This window comes from Ochotona curzoniae, unplaced genomic scaffold, assembly GCF_017591425.1.
Source record: "Ochotona curzoniae isolate NIBS_2020 unplaced genomic scaffold, NIBS_Ocur_1.0 contig_66, whole genome shotgun sequence".
Taxonomy (NCBI): Eukaryota; Metazoa; Chordata; class Mammalia; order Lagomorpha; family Ochotonidae; genus Ochotona; species Ochotona curzoniae.
Window position 1 is genome coordinate 7,664,308 of NW_024466512.1, and position 12,663 is coordinate 7,676,970.

A 12,663-nucleotide genomic window follows, 5' to 3' on the forward strand; every position below is an offset into this window, starting at 1 on the left:
TTCTTAGCAGCTTTATTCATGACATATATACTAAATGCTAGCAACAATGCATAGGCTTGCTAACAGAATGGAGAAACAGTGGCTCAGACAGTGACATTCTACTCATGTTTTTCAAAAGGAAGGAGTTACTATTGTGTGCAAAGGCAGAAGTAAATCCCCAAGAACCATGTGAGCAAGAGCTGCTGGAAACTGAGGACATCCGTATTTCCATTTACAGCAGAGTCCAGAACAAACAAAACTGAGCTCTGGTGATAGAATGCAAAAGGGGGTCATCCCCTGGTGACATCACCCCCTGGTGATGCAAGAAAGAGACATCAGGGGACTTTCTGGGGCATTAGAAAAATGCTATGTTTAATTAAAATGTTCTTAACATTTATCAATACACTTAAAGTCTATGACTTTATTCTGTGTAACTTATAATTCAATTTTTTTTAGAAAAAGGAGAACAAAAGGAAAAAAAGTAGGTCACAGGTTGTAGAGGTCAGATCTGAATGGGATTCTCCCAAATCATGCCAGCTCCTCCATCCATCCAAGTGTCCTGTCTGCTACTGGGTCAGGGCACTCAAGAACTGGTGCTATGGTTGTCTCACGGATGCCAACTAAAAGCCTGCTTCCATAAAATATCAGGAGGATACTCAAATGGTCCTTTGCAAGGAGACACTCAGATGACAAATCATTTCAACAGAAACATAATTCACTCTGAAAGAGGAGCTATCCTGAAAAGATAGTCAAAATTGCAGTATTCTGGTTCTTACTGTAATTGGTTAGAGGGGCCCCTAGGCAGGAGAAAGTGTGGGCATGGTAAACACTGAAGACACTCATGATGGAATTTAGGATATTAGCATCTCTTAAGTGCATGGAACTTTGATGCCATCGGTCCAACCTGCATTCAAATCAGGCCTATCAGTCAACCTCTCACTACTTCAACTGAAGTACCCAGGAGGATCTTCTGGGTGGTAGGGAAGGGTTATTTCATTCAGCTCACAGTTCAGAAATCCAAACAATTTGGAGTTGAGGATCTGGCTGGCACCTGGGCACAAAGAGTGATCTTTGTGAGCTGAGGGAAGCCAAGGTGAACTCAATTGAAGCACCCAACCCTCTCATGAGAAGCCTCTCCTAAGGACAAGCCTTAATGACCTAAAGACCGCCTACCTGATCCCCTTCTCACATACTATAACCAGCTCAGGTCCTACCCTCAATCCATCAACTGTTCTCATCAAGCCTTCAGAGTTTACACATCTGCATGAATTAAGGGAGCCAAATCCTGCTCAACTCATGCCACCAATGTCCCTTTTCCAGAACCACTGCTTGTTACAACCTGGCCACAGTTCTGTTCCACCTGGCAGGCTCCCTACTTTCCAACCATTCTTCATCTGTTTGTAAGTTCTTCCCATTCATTAACCAGCAATCTTCTATCTTCAGAAGAAAGGACAGCATTTTCCAGTTCCTCGCCTACATTTTTCTTGGGGCCAAGGGAAGCCAGACTGCTCATTCAACCCATTGCATTTCCTAAACATCACCCATTGCCCTATGAGTGCTACACAGGTCTCCATGAATGAGAAGGATGTTTTCTTATGAATTAGACACTTGTAGTGAATGAAGGCAGCTACACAGAGCCAGGGTGGAGGAGCATACATAAGAGGACTGCAGAGTGAGACAGAACCTCTTAACCTCTGGATAGCAACCCTTAGCAAAAGTTGTTATTTCAACATCACAGTCTCATTGCAATAGGCAAGGAAAGGCATTTCCCCCTCAAAGATTGCCTTGCAAAGTGCAGGATTTCCCAAGAAAAGACCCACATCTATTCGTTCATTGTCAGCATCATGTTTCTCACATGTCAGTTTGTAGATTACAGCACAGTCTCCTGTCCATCCCCTCATTTGATCCTCAGCAGGAGGCTCAGGCTGAGCGGAATGCTTTTAATGCTGCTTCTACTTTTCTCTCTTGGGGAGATGAATGTCAAGCAGGTGCATGGGTTGCTCAGACAGCCAGATACTGCACTGCTCCCTTTCACCAAGGCACCTGGGCCTATTTAAGTAGAGATTGATTGGAGGCTAGAGGACCATAAATGGAACACAGAACAGTACTTGTGAAAGGCAAGATTGTGTGAGATAAGGATTGAGAGGCTGAGAAGATTTAATGATAGGCAGACAGGGTAGCCAGATCCGCCTCCACTTGCCCCATATTTAACCAGGCAGATCTGTGTTCGGAGAACTTGCATTTATCAGGTAGACAGAACATGCTTACAGCTGCAAGGTTTCACCAAGTATTCCAGGCCAACAGTGGAATCTGTGGTTTCTCTAATGGTGACTGATGGGAAACCCAACTTAAATTGGCCAGGATCATAACATTCAGAGGGGCTCTCAGGTTCATGCTCAGCTTGGTCCAGGGTTTAGATATTTGAAGCCTCAGTGTCTTTGGTAATGACACCCAATCCCATTTCTCTCCCGACTCCATGCTCAGTTGTCTCCTTGTGGAGCAAATCAACACTGGTCACACTGTCAGCTCTTGGAAATTCCTTCTCTGCTTAGAACACTTTGGGTCACATGGCCACTGTGGGTATGAGTATGGGATTTAATTATGCTAAATGGATTAACTTTGGACCAAAAACTCTTCCCTCCAATCAACAGCAGAAAAGCTTCAATCCTTAAGCTAAAATCAGATTGTGTTACCAGAAGGGTAAAAGGATGTTGGGGAGGCACATTTCAAGAACATATGCACGGATCAATGATCACCATTAGGAAAAACAAAAACAAACAAACAAAAAAAAACAACCTTCATTCTAGAAAGGTAACTGGCCCAGAGTAGGAATTCAATATTCACATTTGTTGTATGAATAAATAAAGCCATGTGTTGAAAGAATCTGCTAGTATAGCCTTACAGGTTTGGGCTTCAGAGTTGGATCCATGACTATACCCATCCTTGTTAGTGTCAGACTCATCTGCCTGCAAGTTCATTTGCCACTGAGCTTAAAGCAGATGGTACCTGTTATTTTGCATCACAGTGCTGGTGACACTGATGAATTCCTCAAGTTAAAAATATTAATCTTGAGACTGCACCTTGGAGACCAACTTCTGAAAGTCTTCTCCACTCTGTTTTCCCTCAAAGGTAGTAAGTGTCTGTCACTGGAGGGTCACATGTTTAGATGAGCAATGGATACAGTTAAACCTACCTTGACCCAGTGGCCCCAAACAGCCCTCTGCTGCCTGACAGCGCAGGTCAACTGAGTTCTAAAGCTATTCCCTGTGGACATGCAGTCTTTGCAAGTATAAAACATAAAACTACCTTCCTTATCTGACTTACTGTTAACCAACTTCTCCATATGTGATTGTCAAGGCTGCAGAGTTCTCTCATGATAGGAGCTGCATGAAACTGAGCAATTGTTTGAGATATGTATTGATTTTTCTGAAAAGTCCATCATTTATATCTTCTTCCCAAAAAGCTTCATAGAAAAAAATAACTCAAGAACTTCTATAAGCACAATTAGAAGATCAAATTAGTTATGATGCCCAAAGAGCTTTGATGAGCAGAAGTTCTGCCATCGCACGCTCTTGCAGTGGATGACATTTTTTAAGATGGTTCCAATTGAATCACAGACATTTCCTGCCACATTCAATGTTCTCCCAAGTTCACGTGTTGTAATCTTCATCTTCAGTGCTACAGTGTTGGGACGCAGGGTCCTCTAAGAGGAAGTTAAAGGATTTGTAAGAATAGGATAGGGGCCAGCGCAATAACATAGTGGTTTAAGTCCTTGCCTTGCATGTGCCGGGATCCCATATGGTTGCCGGTTCTAATCCTGGCGGCCCCACTTCCCATCCAGCTCCTTGCCTGTGGCCTGGGAATGCAGTTGAGGATGGCCCAAGGCCTTGGGACCCTGTACCCGTGTGGGAGACCTGGAAGAGCTCCTGGCTCCTGACTTCAGATCAGCACAGCTCCAGCCATTGTGGTCGCTTGGGGAGTGAACCATCGGATGGAAGATTTTCCTCTCTGTCTCTCCTCCTCCCTGTATATCCACCTTTCCAATAAAAATAAATAAATTTTATTTTTTTTTTTAAAAAAGAATAGGATAGTTCTCATAAGAGTGGATTGCTCTGAAAGCAGTTCAGCTCCTCCTACTCCCTTGCTGTAGTGCCTCTGCATTCCACCAGGAAATGCCAGGGCATGGAAACACAGGCCAAATGCAGATCCCTGACCTTGGACTCCCAGCCTCGAGCAGTATAAGAAATAATTTTATTTAAAAATCAAGTTATCCATCCTACTGTATTTTGTAATAGCAACATAAAACAGATTAAAACTTTCAGATATAGAATCAAATCAGAAGGACATCTGACCCAGTCCATCAAAATCTTCCACTGTCAAATGTCCCCGCATATGATAAAGAGGGGTGATCTGTCCTGGATCAGAGCCAAGGGTCTACCAGGATCTCCCTGGGGGCTAGAATTTCCAAAACCAGGACTCTCTCTCTGAAGGAATGCTCTAGCATCCTAGAACTGTCTCCTTCGGGGCTTTGTTCTTTATCATTCACAAGTTCTTGGCTTAGCTGATCCTTTATAACCTTAGGGACATTTATGCAAGATTCCCAAGCCCGGGTCAGTGTTAAAGACCACCAGTTCAAATAGGAAATTGCTGTTTGATGACCTCCTATGAGTGGTCACTTTGTTGAACTGTCTTGACTCAGAGAGAGTGGGCCCCTTTTATCTTTTCAGTCCTGCCCCAATTGGCCCTTCCACTATCATGGGGTAGAAAGTTTAAAAAGGAAGTCTCAACATGATGTGCTATCTTGACACCTGGAGACACTGAGTTTCCAATAGCCTACCTACACATCCTTTCCACTCTGTTCTCATTGCTAAGGTTCCTAAAGCCAAATAATTTTTCTCCTAGAAGGGACCAGGAGCAACCATTGTCCTGAGTGTGACAGTCCACTTCCTTCAAGCCCACAGAACTATTCAAATGAGCCAAGCATATCGTTGCCCTGCATCAGGGACCACCAACTTTCTTGATTCTGTAAGGCCAGCCCCCTAGCTATTCCTCTGTCCCTTGTCACCCTGCATGGTAAGCCCTGGCTGTGAAGGATGAGCTCATCCATCTGGTCTGTGAAGTGTCAGGTGTCACCAAGCAGCCAATCCCATAACCATAGAGTGGTCTCACTCACCAGTGAGCTGCAGGTGATTAAGACAAACACCCTTCCGCCACTCTCACGTCTTGTGCTTCTAGTAACCATGACTTTGCCTCTGATCTTAGCAATGAATTTTGACTGTGGTCTGGCCAATTAGCATGTATATTCTCCTGGCCATGTTGATTGGTTAGGGATGAACGTGCCATCTAATTTGAGCCAATGAGATATAACACTGCCAAGAAACACCTTCCTTCCTCATTTGAACTCAAACTTTGGAGGAGGCAGCACTGGCAAAGGCATCTGGTCACCCAGTAGATTTTGTAATTCAGTTGATATGAAAGAGAACAGAGAAAAGATTTGGGGAGATAGCAGGCCCAGGCCTGTCGACACCATCAGAGGCCCTGAGGCCAGTGCAACATGAAGCTGCTAATCCTCAGATTTACAAGTCTTTGTTATCAATACATTCCTGGTTTTGTTCAACACAGTTTGATTTGGCTTGTTTTTCCTACCACTGAGAACTGACTCAATCCTTAAACTATTGTGTCACAGGTTATTTTTCAGGCATATATAAAGTGCCAAGCACCACTGAGAGACACAGAAGGTTCAGATACAGAAGGCTACCCAGGTTTAGACAGGAAAGCAAGAGCAGGACCCTCAAAGCAACAAGTTCAGGACTAAGGGCCATGTCAAGTGGCACAGCTGCTGCCAAGTGGAGAGTGAGAGTGGTTTTCCAGCCCACCCATCCGCTCTAGAATTAAATTCCATTGCAGAGCATCTCACTCCCCCTTGCCCTGTAGGAGCACATGTGTGTGATCAGGAATTATCAGTGGAGGGCAGTGGAACAAAATGGTCTCAGCAGGATCAAGCTGGCCCCTCCCCACCATATCCGCTACGTTCATCTCCTTATTCAATTCGCAGGTCTGCTCTGTAACTTTCCAGGATACAAGACATTCTGACACTTGAGTAATAAGTGTTATTCACAAGATGTTTTCCCCTTCTACATGCAAAGAGTGCTAATGAAAATGGGTGCCATATCTCCCCAGTTCCCAACGTCTGCCAAAGTAACAAAGCAATAATCCCCTCCTCCCTTTCAAGTTCTCTGCTGTCCTGAGGCCCAAATACCAACATCTTGATCCACACCGAGTAAAAGCAAAATGGAATCATAGAACTCAGTCCATGCTAAGAACCTGGGGATGCTTCCTTAGTGTGTCCTGCTAGGAGATGGTTCATACACAGGCTAGGCTCCAGATGGCTTACCAGCTGAAGAAGTTCAATATCCATTTAATAGCTAACAGCCACGTCAAAAGCTAGGGTCTAAGCAATGGGGCAGATGTGTAAATTGGCCACTGGACACAGAGATACTGGTTAAGAACACTAGATGGGATCTTGTCTGCCTCGGCATCTGTATGAGTTCAGATTATCTTCACTTGTGCTTTCCTTAGTATTTTGAGATTATTGTAAGTTTACAGACTAGCACAATGAATGTCCATCAATTCTCATCTCACCAAGCACTGTCTTGCAACGTGTCTTGTTCTCCAATACATAGGCAAATAGATGATAGATTAAAAGATGAAAGGCAGATAAGAAGGAAAAGAGAGAAAGAGAGAGACAGATGAGGGTGCTGCAACAAGTTGATGGAAAAGTGAAAACAGAAGATAGGGCCTGGCGTCGTGAAGTCCTCGCCTTGAACGCTCCAGGATCCCATATGGGCGCCAGTTCTAATTCTGGCAGCCCCGCTTCCCACTCAGCTCCCTGCTTGTGGAGTGGGAAAGCAGTCGTGGACGGCCCAAAGCCTTAGGACCCTGCACCCGCGTTGGAGATCCGGAATAGCTCCTGGCTCCTGGCTTTGGATCGGCGTGGCATCAGCCATTGAAGTCACATGGGGAGTGAATCATTAGACAGAAGATATTTCTCTCTGTCTCTCCCCATCTCTCTATGTATATTTATTTTGCAATAAAAATAAATACATCTTTTTTAAAAAAAGAAGATAAACTTATTTTGGTGAAAAAGAAAATCCTTGAAATAATTTACATTTCCAGAACATGTTGAACAGCCCTCGTGTGTACACAAAACTCTTGTGTACCCTTCAATCACAGCATGATGGACTTATGAATGCCCATCACAATACTAGATGGAAAATGTAATGGGCAGAGGGGAGGAACTTGCGCAGGGGGATGGGATATCCCAGGGCCTATGGAACTGTATTATAAAATAATACTAAAAAATTAATTTTAAAAAACCTCTTGTGTGTCAAAATAAACTTATCTACAAAATCCATTTTCCACAAATTTTTTTGAAGTTTCCTGTGTGTGTATGTGTGCATAGGCACATGTCCACACACGTATTGAATCATTTGAAAACATGTTGGTATTATGACACACCCCGTCATAAATTTCAGTATGAATTCCCTGAGGATGTTCTCCTACAAACCATAATAAAATTTTAATGCTCAAGATAAATTAACAATAATTCCATAATATTACCCAATATTGAGTCCATGTTCAAATGTATTCCCAAAATAGATTGTAAAACTGATATAAGACTTGCCCCATCACATTCCATGTAGTCATCGTGTCTCTTTAGCACCTTTTGATCACCCTCCCAATTTTTCCCTGGCAATGACATCTTGAAGAATCCAGGCCCTCTGGTCTTGTCAAATGCCAACCTTGTCCAGTCCATACTTCCAATTCATTCTTTTTTTTTTTCTGAGTATCATTGCACTTGTTCCTCTACCAGCACTCTTGGGTATTTCATACAAACGAGGAATTATGTCTACAGTCTGGATTAGATGCACGTAAAAATGTTGGGCACTACCACCTCATGGAGGCGTCTGAACACCTCACACTGACTAACCTCAGGAGGTCCCTAATAGCTCTTTATTGAGGAGGTCAAATAGGAGTCCATGGTTCAAGTGGTGACCACCAGATCATGCCACACTATTCCTCTTGTCATTAACCAAGACCTAGAGTTGTTTAGGCTGTCAGGCTGCCATCCAGGTTCTTCAGCTGCTCAAGACCACCTACCTGCAAGTTCAGTCTTAGCCACAAATCTGTATTAATTCAACCTGTGCTGTTACACAGAAGCCTATGTGGAGGAAGGAGAGTTGGGGTAGAGGTATTAATTTGCAAACAGAAAACCGGATGGACTGCAAGCTGCTGTGGCTCCCCAACTCCCACCTGACCCCCACCCTATAGTCCTGAACCCTACCTTTACAGTCTTCCCAGATCAACCCTTTATCCCAGCCCCAGGACTATACTCCGGTTTCTCTGCTATGATCAAAGCTGTTCCTTCGATCTGTTCATACTGGACCAGAGTCCAAAACTCACCATTGCCAGCCATGTTTCCTGGGGTGGAGAGAAGCTGAAGGTAGTCACCAGAATACATGGAGAAAATGGTCAACAACTAGGGGTTTGAATTACTAGTTTCACCATCTGTTAGAACCCAGCCGTGCACCTGCCAAAGGCCCCATTAGCGTGACCACACTTAGAAGCCTATCTAAACCTGAAAGACAAATCTCTGTCATCACAGACTAGCCAGGACTGGCATTACTTAGAGGCTCTTGCCCCATCATCAACTGGCCAGGACCTCTTTCCCAAAAGCCACCCACCAGCTCTGGAACGGTCCCCCTCTCCACAACCACGCGGTGCAACACTCAGCAGTCTCACAGCCCAGGAGCTCCAGGCCTTAGTTCAAGCAGGCAGGCTCTGTTGCCATGGAATCCAAGCATGTGTCCCAATGTCTTGGAGCCTCAGTTTCTCTACTTAGCATCCTTACTTAACTGTGCTTGTGGTCCCAATGGTAAATCCAAACCCTGCGGACTCTCACATTTTCCAGGGAAGCTGCTAGAAACCTCAGAGGGCAATCTTGCTGTTCACTGTTTGGCTCTACAGCCAAGTGATTTTCTTTTTTTTTTTTCTTTTATTGATTACATTGCATTATGTGACACAGTTTTATAAGCACTGGGATTCCCCCAACCCCTCCCCAAACCCCACCACCATGGTGGATTCCTCCACCTTGCTGCATTACCACAGTTCAAATTCAGTTGAGATTCTTTCATTGCAAGCATCTACCAAGCATAAAGTCCAGCATCTTATTGTCCAGATAAGTTCAACGGTTTCTTGGGGAGACCATCTCTGGTCTTAAGATAGAGCCGGCAGAGTATCATCCCGATCAATTAAAAGCCCCAACATTACATCAGTAACAATTTATAATGTTATGGAATTAGTTGACATAGTATTGAGTAACCAATATGTTAAAAGAGGAAAAAAAACAGAATGCAACTTCTGAACCACATCCTGTGACTTCTACATTGACATTTCACTTATTAGTTTATATACAACTGGTTTCTATACACCTTAAAATGGCTATAGATTACTATTCAGCTATCTCATGTCTATTTTAATTTTAGTATTTAGCAGTTTGTAGCGTTGAAGCATGATTTTGCTGAACCTGTCTATTTTTCGGGTAGTCTAACTCTATAACTCTAACAAGATATATGTCAACAGTTTAGGTGAACAGTTTTAGGAGGGGTGTGCAGAGAAATCTTCAATACCCTAGTGAGGAGTAACTAATCTTTGTGTCCCATCCAGTGAGTTATAAGTGCATCCCCGCTGACCGTTTCCTGTCTGATTCCAAGCCTTCCTTGTTGTTCTCTATCTGTTCTACATTTTTTGTTTGTTTGTTTTTGTTTTGAGGGGTTTCTGGAGCGATCCTGATGGTCATTACGAGAGAGGGTGGGGACCCAAAGTCGGATGGGCAAGGACCAGAGAAAGCTCCTCTCCCCAGTCCTGAAGGAAGCTTACTGTTCTGTTTCTGCAGACCGTTCAGTGCTCCTGGTTGTCATTCTGATGACCTTGGATCCTGCAAGGCAGGATTTGGGCTTCTTCCATCCCATGTGGTAGATCCAAATGGGTATGGGTGATCTCAGAGTTCTTGGCCTCTGAAGGCACTCCAATTCCCCGTGGTCGCCTTGGCAGTTGGGATGTAGTCCTCGGTGCTCGTACTAATAGTCCTTGGTGAGGATCTGGGAGTCTTCAGGGTTGGGATACAAGCCTCCTCCTGTCCACCTGCTCCACTCTGGGGTCCCCCCTGCTCTGTGCACATGACCTCCTGTTAAGAGGTTATTAGGATCGCTCCTGATTCCTCCCATGTGCCTTTGTAGTTTTGCTATTGTCTAATGCTGATTTGAGTCTCTACAGCCAAGTGAATTTAAAAAGCATTCCTCAGGCAGCACGCAGATCTCTCAGTAAAAGCCAGTCCCTCCTGACTAGCTTATTTTCATTGCTCTTATTGAAAATACTTACAGTTCTAAAAATTTTTTGATAATAAAGAAAACTGAGGCACTTGGACCTCTGTGGCAGATAAACGCGGTGCCTGTATATTCCATGTATCAAATGCCTTAGTTTATAAATAGGGATCATCAGGGGGCATGTGATACAGGAGTGAAGCTTCCACATTCCTTATCAAAGTGCTCAAGTTCAAGCCTCAACTTCAGGCCCAACTCTAACCTCCTGCTAAGGCACAGCCTGGGAGGTCTGGGTGATGGTCCAAGTTCTTGGGTCTTTGTTACCCACACGGGAGACTCAGATTATCTCCATCTCTCTCTTTCAGGTATCCAAATAAACTAGGATCTTGATTATGCATAGTTCATCATTTACGTCAAATCCCATGAGCATCCTGTGGACAGAAGCACTCCCAGTGGCCAGAAGAAAGCCCCATGTTTCCATTCTGTGCCAGTGCAGTGAATACATTTGGGGAATGAAGGAAGATAACACACACTTTACAGTGAGGATACTGCCTGGATGTAACCTCTGGAGCCCGACAGATCCACTTCAGTCCCAGCTCTTCTGCTTCATCGTGTCACCTTGGAATGACACAAACCTTTTGGTAAACAGTGTCAGCAATTACACCGGCCTGGTGGAGCACTCACGGTGCCCAGGGAGATGGAGCAGGTAGCTGTTGAGGACAGACTGTGTGGCATGTGGCCAGTGCCCAGGAAACAGAGCAGCAGGCGTTATCAGGGCAATAACTGTGCTGCCAGGAGCAGAGTGGACAGGTCAAAAGTCTCAAGCCTCCGGAGTCTGCCAGCCAGCGTCTCCTGTGTCCACTTGTCCTCCCCAGAGCTGGGAAGAGCTGACATTTTTACAGGCTGCCTGCTAGGATGTGATGGTTCCACGCCCTGACTGCAGACCCAGGAAGTGGGTGATGCCATAATATGTGTTTTAATCCAATCGGAAACTATAATTATATTTAGAAAGTACAGCTGCGTAGATGGCATACTGAATCCCAGCATGTCAGAGGTGACCAGCACGTGAGCTGGTGCAGCCGCAGGAGCACGATCCTGTGCAAACTTTGTGAGAAAGTCATCCTCCAGCTCTGCTAGGCCTGACCTTCATCTAGAAGTAACGGACACATCGGGTGTTGTACTCTGCACTGCTCTTTCTCAAAGTTCCGACCTTTGTGCAGCTCGTTGACTCAAACACACACTCGAGGATGACTCAAGCTGCCCAGGGCAGACACTTGTCACTTTGAAACCATCAGCTGTGCAGCCATACGGGGACGTATGGACATCGGTAACATGCCAGATGCTCAGCTGCCCCATCAGAGAAACTCCACATGCTGGAGACAGGTTCGGTTTTTCCCCAAAGCTTCTAGTGGGAGTGGCTGTGTAGTCTACCAGTTAAGATATCCCATATCCCATATCATTGTGCCTGGATTTGATTCCTGCCTCTGGCTTCCTGCTATGCAGCAGTGAGAACTCAAGCAATGGCTTTTTTTCTACTCACATACAAGTTGTGCACCGCATTCCTGCCCTCAGCTCCAGCGCCGGCCCCACCCTTGCCTCTGTGAGCATCTGGAGTGAACCTGTAAATACGGGCTCTGTCTCTGACACTCTCTACATAGTGATTTTTAAAAAGGCTGTGTTGTTTCTTGCCTGACTAAGATTAGTGGGAGGGAAGTGGTTTTTAGATTTTGCTAACAATTCAATTCTAAACAATTCTTACCCATTTCTCATGCTTCTAGAATAATTTAGTTGAAGATAATACACTGCAAAGCAAAGCAGCATCGTAAAAGCCTGCTCTTAGTAGCGGTGACTATGTACCTGTGTGAAAACAGAATATTTTCTCTTCCATAAAAATCAAACCACACACAGAAGAAGGTATACTCAGGGGAAAATAAGACTGTGTCTGTTGGCAGCAATCATGTCTCCATTTGGGTTCCTCTGGGAGCTAATGTTAAGACAAGGATACAAATGCTTATATCTTGCTTGGGAAGGAAGTAGGAATTCATATCCCCAAACTCCAATTAATCTGTAGGAACAAGCTATCAGATGACATTATAAAAGATGCCTGGTCATGAGAGAAAGAGTGGGCTAGGGGAGGGGAGACTCAGTGCACAGGGCATCATTCAGCGACTGACCAGGAGGGAAGCCTGAGCTGTAGGACCAACAGCAACAGCAGCAGGGTCTGCAGGCTGCCCCACGCCTGCCCCAAAGACAACCAGGGCTTCCCTCTGCCAACTGCAGTCAGTCTCCAGAGAGGCTCTCC